General features: G+C 32.1%; 1 pseudogene; it reads left to right on the top strand.

Annotated features, from left to right (window-relative positions):
• The first annotated feature begins 6,288 nt into the window (after positions 1 to 6,288).
• On the top strand, positions 6,289 to 9,797 carry LOC103937682 (annotated as a pseudogene).
• The last annotated feature ends 118 nt before the right edge of the window (positions 9,798 to 9,915 follow it).

The raw sequence follows: 9,915 nt of genomic DNA, 5'->3' as shown, positions 1-9,915 counted from the left end.
TAGTTATAAAAAATCATCAAAATCGGAGTTAAAATAACCGTTAAATCGGGATTTTTCGTTTATAACCGTTGAAAAGCTTTGTCCCGTTACTTGATCTTTGAATGTTTTTTTTTTTGTGATTTTTTGCTGATGTGATCTCCAAGCATATACAAACAATTTTGACGGTTTGGATCGTTGAAATTAGTTTTGGAGAATTCGTAAAACGATAGATTGACTAACACTTTGAGTTTATTTATACTTTCATTAAGTATAACATAAGATTTTGTGGTATCCACTTGTGTAAATATTTTAAATTGAAGATCGAATTCATTCATTGTATTCATATAGGGTCAATGAGTGTAGTTATAAAAAATCATCAAAATCGGAGTTAAAATAACCGTTAAATCGTGATTTTTCGTTTATAACCGTTGAAAAGCTTTGTCCCGTTACTTGATCTTTGAATGTTTTTTTTTTTGTGATTTTTTGCTGATGTGATCTCCAAGCATATACAAACAATTTTGACGGTTTGGATCGTTGAAATTAGTTTTGGAGAATTCGTAAAACGATAGATTGACTAACACTTAGAGTTTATTTATACTTTCATTAAGTATAACATAAGATTTTGTGGTATCCACTTGTGTAAATATTTTAAATTGAAGATCGAATTCATTCATTGTATTCATATAGGGTCAATGAGTGTAGTTATAAAAAATCATCAAAATCGGAGTTAAAATAACCGTTAAATCGTGATTTTTCGTTTATAACCGTTGAAAAGCTTTGTCCCGTTACTTGATCTCTGAATGTTTTTTTTTTGTGATTTTTTGCTGATGTGATCTCCAAGCATATACAAACAATTTTGACGGTTTGGATCGTTGAAATTAGTTTTGGAGAATTCGTAAAACGATAGATTGACTAACACTTTGAGTTTATTTATACTTTCATTAAGTATAACATAAGATTTTGTGGTATCCACTTGTGTAAATATTTTAAATTGAAGATCGAATTCATTCATTGTATTCATATAGGGTCAAGGAGTGTAGTTATAAAAAATCATCAAAATCGGAGTTAAAATAACCGTTAAATCGTGATTTTTCGTTTATAACCGTTGAAAAGCTTTGTCCCGTTACTTGATCTTTGAATGTTTTTTTTTTGTGATTTTTTGTTGATGTGATCTCCAAGCATATACAAACAATTTTGACGGTTTGGATCGTTGAAATTAGTTTTGGAGAATTCGTAAAACGATAGATTGACTAAGACTTAGAGTTTATTTATACTTTCATTAAGTATAACATAAGATTTTGTGGTATCCACTTGTGTAAATATTTTAAATTGAAGATCGAATTCATTCATTGTATTCATATAGGGTCAAGGAGTGTAGTTATAAAAAATCATCAAAATCGGAGTTAAAATAACCGTTAAATCGTGATTTTTCGTTTATAACCGTTGAAAAGCTTTGTCCCGTTACTTGATCTTTGAATGTTTTTTTTTTCTTATTTTTTGCTGATGTGATCTCCAAGCATATACAAACAATTTTGACGGTTTGGATCGTTGAAATTAGTTTTGGAGAATTCGTAAACGATAGATTGACTAACACTTTGAGTTTATTTATACTTTCATTAAGTATAACATAAGATTTTGTGGTATCCACTTGTGTAAATATTTTAAATTGAAGATCGAATTCATTTATTGTATTCATATAGGGTCAATGAGTGTAGTTATAAAAAATCATCAAAATCGGAGTTAAAATAACCGTTAAATCGTGATTTTTCGTTTATAACCATTGAAAAGCTTTGTCCCGTTACTTGATCTCTGAATGTTTTTTTTTGTGATTTTTTGCTGATGTGATCTCCAAGCATATACAAACAATTTTGACGGTTTGGATCGTTGAAATTAGTTTTGGAGAATTCGTAAAACGATAGATTGACTAAGACTTAGAGTTTATTTATACTTTCATTAAGTATAACATAAGATTTTGTGGTATCCACTTGTGTAAATATTTTAAATTGAAGATCGAATTTATTCATTGTATTCATGTAGGGTCAAGGAGTGTAGTTATAAAAAATCATCAAAATCGGAGTTAAAATAACCGTTAAATCGTGATTTTTCGTTTATAACCGTTGAAAAGCTTTGTCCCGTTACTTGATCTTTGAATGTTTTTTTTTTGTTTTTTTTTGCTGACGTGATCTCCAAGCATATACAAACAATTTTGACGGTTTGGATCGTTGAAATTAGTTTTGGAGAATTGGTAAAACAATAGATTGACTAAGACTTAGAGTTTATTTATACTTTCATTATGTATAACATAAGATTTTGTGGTATCCACTTGTGTAAATATTTTAAATTGAAGATCGAATTCATTCATTGTATTCATATAGGGTCAAGGAGTGTAGTTATAAAAAATCATCAAAATCGGAGTTAAAATAACCGTTAAATCGTGATTTTTCGTTTATAACCGTTGAAAAGCTTTGTCCCGTTACTTGATCTTTGAATGTTTTTTTTTTTGTGATTTTTTGCTGATGTGATCTCCAAGCATATACAAACAATTTTGACGGTTTGGATCGTTGAAATTAGTTTTGGAGAATTCGTAAAACGATAGATTGACTAACACTTAGAGTTTATTTATACTTTCATTAAGTATAACATAAGATTTTGTGGTATCCACTTGTGTAAATATTTTAAATTGAAGATCGACTTCATTCATTGTATTCATTTAGGGTCAATGAGTGTAGTTATAAAAAATCATCAAAATCGGAGTTAAAATAACCGTTAAATCGTGATTTTTTGTTTATAACCGTTGAAAAGCTTTGTCCCGTTACTTGATCTCTGAATGTTTTTTTTTTGTGATTTTTTGCTGATGTGATCTCCAAGCATATACAAACAATTTTGACGGTTTGGATCGTTGAAATTAGTTTTGGAGAATTCGTAAAACGATAGATTGACTAACACTTTGAGTTTATTTATACTTTCATTAAGTATAACATAAGATTTTGTGGTATCCACTTGTGTAAATATTTTAAATTGAAGATCGAATTCATTCATTGTATTCATATAGGGTCAAGGAGTGTAGTTATAAAAAATCATCAAAATCGGAGTTAAAATAACCGTTAAATCGTGATTTTTCGTTTATAACCGTTGAAAAGCTTTGTCCCGTTACTTGATCTCTGAATGTTTAGTTTGTATGATTTTTTGTTGATGTGATCTCAAAGCATATACAAACAAGTTTGACGGTTGGGATCATTGAAATTAGTTTTGGAGAATTCGTATGCCATCAATCAAGTTCCGTGTGTGTGTGTGTATATATATATTTATTAAGTAGATTTAAATCTATTTATTTTGTACGTATAAATTATAATTGACTGGTACACGGAATAGTACATACATCACGTGTCACGTGTCACGTGTGTCATTATAAAAATAGTGAGATATGTCATGACAGTCATTTGTGTGATAAAAAGTTAATAACTTAAAAAAAAAAAAAAAAAATTCTCACCACTTCTATTAATTTTAATTTTTCCCTCCAACATCTTTCCCTAATTCCCTCACTTTTTTGTTTCATTTTCAACTTTTCTTAACATTTTCTTTTTCCCTCCATTTTTTTTTTCAAAAAGGGCTGCAAGTTGGCAACGGCAAGAAATTCATTATTGAAATTTGAATGGAAACAAATCACATCAAATTTCAATGGATGCAATGCAATGCATCATATTCATGCATATTAAATTATTAATTAATAATTATTATAGTTTTATAAAATTTAATATATATATATATAATTATTATAGATAGACTTAATATTTTGGGGGTATAATTATTATAGTATATATAATTATTATAATTATTATAAATTTTATAGTTAATTTAATATATATAGATATATATATATATATTTATTATAATTTTTAGGGGTATAAAATTGTAAAATTAATGTATATAATTATTACAGTATTTTTTTAGGGTTATAAAATTATAAAAATAATATTCTGCTTATCGTGTATCGTGTTACCCACGTGTATACCCGAACCAACCCGTTATCTTAACAGGTGCTTATCGGGTTACCCGATAACGACCCGATTCGTTATCGTGTCGACCCAAACACCTGTTAATTTCGTGTCGTGTCGTGTCGGGTTATCGGGTCGTGTCAGAAATTGCCAGGCCTAATGTTAACTACCCTATATGTAGTTTGGTTTTATTTGTTCGTACTTTTATTATTATTCTTAGCTTCCGCACTGTGCACAGGGTTACGTCACCCTCATGTGACGGCCAGCATGCCCTGATTTCGGTCAGGGTGTGTCAGAAAGACTATTGATTGATAGAGTGTTTGAAAACTAATATTCAAAATAAATCAATAAATGTTATTACTCACTTTAATTACAATGAACAAATAATTATGCACATATTATTATCCCTAACACACACAAACACACATATATATACGTTCAAATGTATATAGCACACTTGTTTGCAATAAACTAATTTGGTAGTAGGGAATGTAAATTTCTTTACAACTCTAATATGATAATATCTAGTATCAGAGATATGGTAGAATCTCATAAGGATATCTTAGATATGTTAAGATTTACACAATCACATTTCTAATCTAATAAGACTGCAACAAAAACTAATTTCTTGAGTTTTCAAAATTTGACCTTGAATTTTTACTTTTTTATTATTTTTTATTTTTTGAAAAACTAAAAGTAGTTACCAAACACAATTTCAGTTTCTATTTATAAAATTAAAATTAAAATTTTGAAAATTAAAAATTAAAAAACTGAAAATCAAAATGATTACGAAATGTCCCCTTAAAATTTGAGAGTTCCTCCCCCCGATGTACCCAAGTAATTTCTGATATGTACCTAGATGTTGACGACCTCAACGTATTTTAGTAAGCCTAATCAAGCACCGTTCACACACTTTCTCAATTTGATTCCGAAAATATGCATATCAATATAATCGCATCGAAATGACTGATCATACTATTTTCCAGCAAAAAGACGAATCTTGGGCCCATTGACGGGCAATTTGCAAAAAATATTCCACCAAAACAAAATTGCAATAAACTAATTTTGTCAGATTTGTAGAACGCATCTGCCCTGTTCACACCAGTGTCTTTTATATATGTCGATATAAAGTTGATAGATATAGTTACTAAACAAAATTTTAGTATTTAAAAATGTAAAAATTGAAAATAAAATTATTATAAAAAGTAGTGATGGATCCAAAATTTAAACTCACTGCAATCGTGATAAAAAAGATATTGTAACATTTTTAATTACATATAATTCATGATTGGTTTTTAAACTTTGAACTCATTATTGTACAATATCATTATCATTATCGTTACTACATATCTCAATGTATACAATTAAATTATAACTATATATCTTCACTGTATAATTAGTTAGACTCTTTCCAGTCAAGCATTCACAACTGTTAATTTGATTTTCATAAGCAAATACACCAACGTTTGTGAAAGACTATTGATTGATAGAGTTTGAAAACTAATGGAAATCAAATAAGAAATCAAAAGCACGAAGACATAAGACTTAATCTGAACTTAATTGTTGGATGGGATCAGTACGAAAAATTATAAGGAGTTTTAATGAAAAATCCACAGTACTGTTCATTTTAACAATAAACTACATTTTTATACTAAAAAGTCAAATATGGTACTATTCACTTTACTTTTTATTTTATCTTTATCGTTAAAACTCAAAATTTTCAAATTTTTTTCATTAGTTTTTCTAAAATTATACAGAGTAATACAGAGTTGTTGGGTCGCGTCAACCCATTGACCCCCTTCCCTCCGCTACTGACCGAACGGCACCTTAAATTTTGAAAATTCCTCACCAAACATACCCCAAGTGATCTCAGACATGTACGTAAATGCTGACGACCTCGGCGTATTAAAATAAGCACCGTTATTACTTCATACACTTTTTCAATTTCATTGCACAAATATGCATATAATAAAATCAGTGACTCATATTATTGGATGAGGATCTTCTCCAAATACTTTTTGTGAGGATTTGAATGATTAATCCATTTTATTTGTTCATCGTATATTGTGCAGTCAGTTTTTATTAAGTATTGTTTATATTTAATTTAAAATATAAAATATAAAATGATTTCTGACCGTATAATTTACAATGAACGAACACAATTGATTGAACATTCGGATTCCTACAAAGAGGATCCAACTAGGATCATATTCCCATATTATTTACCCAAAAAAAAAAAATAATAAGACTAATCTTGTGCCCGTTGACGGGCAATTTGCAATAAACTAAATTTGTCAGATATGTACAGTGCAATGTTCACACTAGTGCCCCTTCTACTATATATTTCGATACAAAGTTGAAAGATGATGTTTGAAGCTATGGATCCTTCTGTGTACGAGGCAGCAAGATCGGGTGATCTTGGTTTCCTTAAAAAAATTAGAGATGGTGGTCTGTCGATTAATCTTCTTCTGCAGAAAACACCTAAAAATAACAATATTCTTCATCTTGCAGCTGAGTTCAAACAAATCGATTTTTTCAAAGGCGTCCCGATCGACAATCAATCTCCACTATTTTGGGACACCAACAACAAAGGCGACACTCCCATGCACGTAGCTGCCAAAGCAGGCTGTGATGAAGTAGTAGGGTTGCTCATTAATCATGCAAGGATGCTACACACTGACGGAGCAGATGAGGAAAGTGCACTGGCCGGTGGCAAAGCGTATAAAGAGTTACTCCGGATCAAAAATTTGATTGAGGATACAGGATTACATGTTGCCGTCAAGTACGGTCACCTCAAAGTGGTGATTCTGTTGGTTGAAGCTGATCCTGAATTGTGTAGTTTTACTAACAGCGCCAACGAATCCTCATTGTTCTTAGCTATTAGCAAGGACTTTCCGAACATTGCTCGTTATATGTTAGACAAGTATCCAACATTTACTTCTTTCCAGGGAACTAATGGTGTCACAGCTTTGCACGCCGCAGTAACTCACAAAATCAAATGCAAAGGTAAATGATTTATGCGTACTCTTGTAATTTTGGTTCCTAAATTTTCATTTTATATATTAAATTAAAGGGGCATTAATATATAGATCCAAACAATTCATGTACTATTGGCTTAAATCCAATTTTTTAAATTTCTGATTTAGGTCCACTTAACTTTTTTAAAAACTACTTTTGCCTATGTTTTCAAATTTTGAAGGTTTAAACATTTCCAATCTACTAACTATCTAGAAAACCATTTAATTCGTTAATTTGTAATAGAATAAATTATTTTTACCATAGATCAACTTGCAAAATTATACAACCTAACTAAATGCACAAACACTACAATATACCTATAAGCAAGATATCAAACAAATTATGAAAAAACAAACTGTCTAATCAATTGGTGGATAGACCAAATGATTGGTACAAATACATAATTTATGTACTTATAAGCAAGACAAATTACCATGTGAAAAAAAATAGAAGTGATTTGTGATAAAGATAGATAATAAACATGGAAAAAATACACTATGTCTACGATAGTGTAGGTCACAAAGAAAATCCTGTGATACAGGTGGATTAATATCGGCCATGAAACCAATTAATTTGGGTGGAAATGCAACTCAAATGATGATCCAACTTTGACCATAAAACTAATTTGAACAGAACAAGCAATTTGATTGAAAAAAGCCAATCAACCTCCATTCTCCGATCAAACATAATCAAATTTCAAATTTAGTGGAAGCATGAGAAGAAGAAAGTGAAAAATGATATCGTGAGGCAGAAAAAACACACAAAATGAAACAAAAAAGAAGACGACTAGCAAGGTAAATATTCAATCCTAACTATGGGTTTTATATAACAAGAAGAAAAGGAAGGAATACAAAGAACTATTATATAGATTTGTTTAGTAATTTGATTCCAACAGTTATTCTATTATTACGCGAATTTTTTATTTTTTAAACCTCAAATAGTCAAAACTTATCACAAATCCTAAAATCAGCGGATAATATTGATTACTTACAAGTGATTTTAGGTGTAAATTTGGTATGGAAATGAAAGGAATGGAATATCATTGGACTTTTGAGATGAGTGGCTCACAAAAATTCAAAGGCTAGAAAAAAAATTGCTGTGGAAATCACTTCTCTGAAAAACATACTTCAATTAACTAATACGTCTCACTTCCTACCGGCTTTTATGTTTCCATACAATTTAGGCATCGTGGAGATGATGGTGTCCAGCCATCCTGAAATAATCAAAGAAACTGACGCCAACGGATGGACTCTGTTACACTATGCAGTCGTTGAGAGGGAACGTTAAAGCAACTCGATTATTGATGCAGCAGGATAGTTCTATTTCTTACATCTTGGACAAATCTGGAATGTCAGCTCTTCATGTTGCGGCGTACGCAGGCCGCAAGAAAGTGATGGAAGTGCTGACACAATTCCGGCCTGATACTTGTGAATTGGTCAATCACAAAGGCCAAACGGTTCTGCATGCAGCAGTTTTAGGTGGGCAATATTTTACTGTCAAATACATTTTGAGGACGCCTAAGTTTGCAGGACTTATAAATGAAGCAGACAACGACGGAAACACGCCTTGCATCTAGCTGCTATTCAACGTAATACTAGTGTCCTAGGACGTTTCGCATGGAATCCTAGAGTGGATAAGACTGCAATCAATAATCAACTCTTGAAGGCTGCGGACGTTTACCTTGGGGACGATTTTGAATTTGTAAGAAATATAGCTGCGATAGCTATTCATTTTGAGTAATTATAGCCTCTCGTCTTTTGTTTAGATTCATAGTTTGGCAACATAAACACTTGTTTGGCAAGAAAACATCATTCCTTCTGTATTTGTGTTTAGACCCGGTTAGCCTAACAAAGCGTTATACACTCTAGGGCGCCACCGGTGGACGTGAGGATTTGAAGCGTCTGGGCCGCCATGTTGGTGTGCCAATCTTCCAACAACAAATCCGCCGTGATTTATGAAACTGGAATCACCGGAGAAGAACGATACACCTAAAAGCACGTTGATCATTGCAGAGAAGAGAGCACAAGAAGCCCATTGGGATGACTCGAGCACGTTCGACACCAATCTAGTGGTAGCAATGCTTATTGCAACCGTCACATTTGCGGCAGCTTTCACCTTGCCTGGAGGATTCAAAAGCAACGGAATGCCCGTCTTGTACAAAAGGGCATTTTTCCATGTGTTTGTGGTATTCGACGTCATCTCCTTCTTTCTATCAACTTTGGTGGTGTTCAACCATTTTATGTTGGTAACTCTCTCACTAAACCAAGCGACACCACGTACCTCTACAATTCTCATTCAGTATTCCATTGGAGGAATGATGGTAGCATTTTCTTCAGGTATGATTGTAGTGCTACCCAAATACAGTCCACTTGGTATTCTGATCATTCTAGTATGCTGCATAGCCTGTTATGCTGTCATCGCAAGGTTCAGAGTTTTTGCTCTACCGACCAAGCGCCAAGGAAAGATCCGAGGATGGCTCCGATCTCGCATAATCTGATGCTGCTTACTTGAAAAACACTCTTTACTCGTTTCATCTTTCATTTGTACAAGTGTGATGGCGTCTTTGCTTGTCATATCATGAAACTTCAAGTTACCGAAACTACCTGCTAATCAAGCTGTGGTTACGGTCCGTTACAATTTGCAATAATTTCCCAAGTACAAATTGGAGGTATAAAATGTGCACCACAAAACCAACAAGATATGCTCGAGCGAGGGCAGACAAAAGTTAATTGTAACACAGCTTGAGATATCTCTTACATGTCAAAGTACCAAGGAACTTTAGACATGATTGTTAAAAATGCACTACCAATGAACTACTCAAAACACTTGATAAGTTACAAACAAACCCCATCCTAAGTGTGCCTTATCAATTCATTCATGCAGACATCCCCAATGTAAATATGGCATGAGAAAACCGCTTCCA

The sequence above is a fragment of a genome, unplaced genomic scaffold (assembly GCF_019419815.1).
Source record: "Pyrus x bretschneideri cultivar Hongxiangsu unplaced genomic scaffold, Pyrus_bretschneideri_v1 Contig8, whole genome shotgun sequence".
NCBI lineage: Eukaryota > Viridiplantae > Streptophyta > Magnoliopsida > Rosales > Rosaceae > Pyrus > Pyrus x bretschneideri.
Note: the sequence above shows the minus strand (reverse complement) of the source record. Positions and strands in the feature narration are given on the sequence as shown.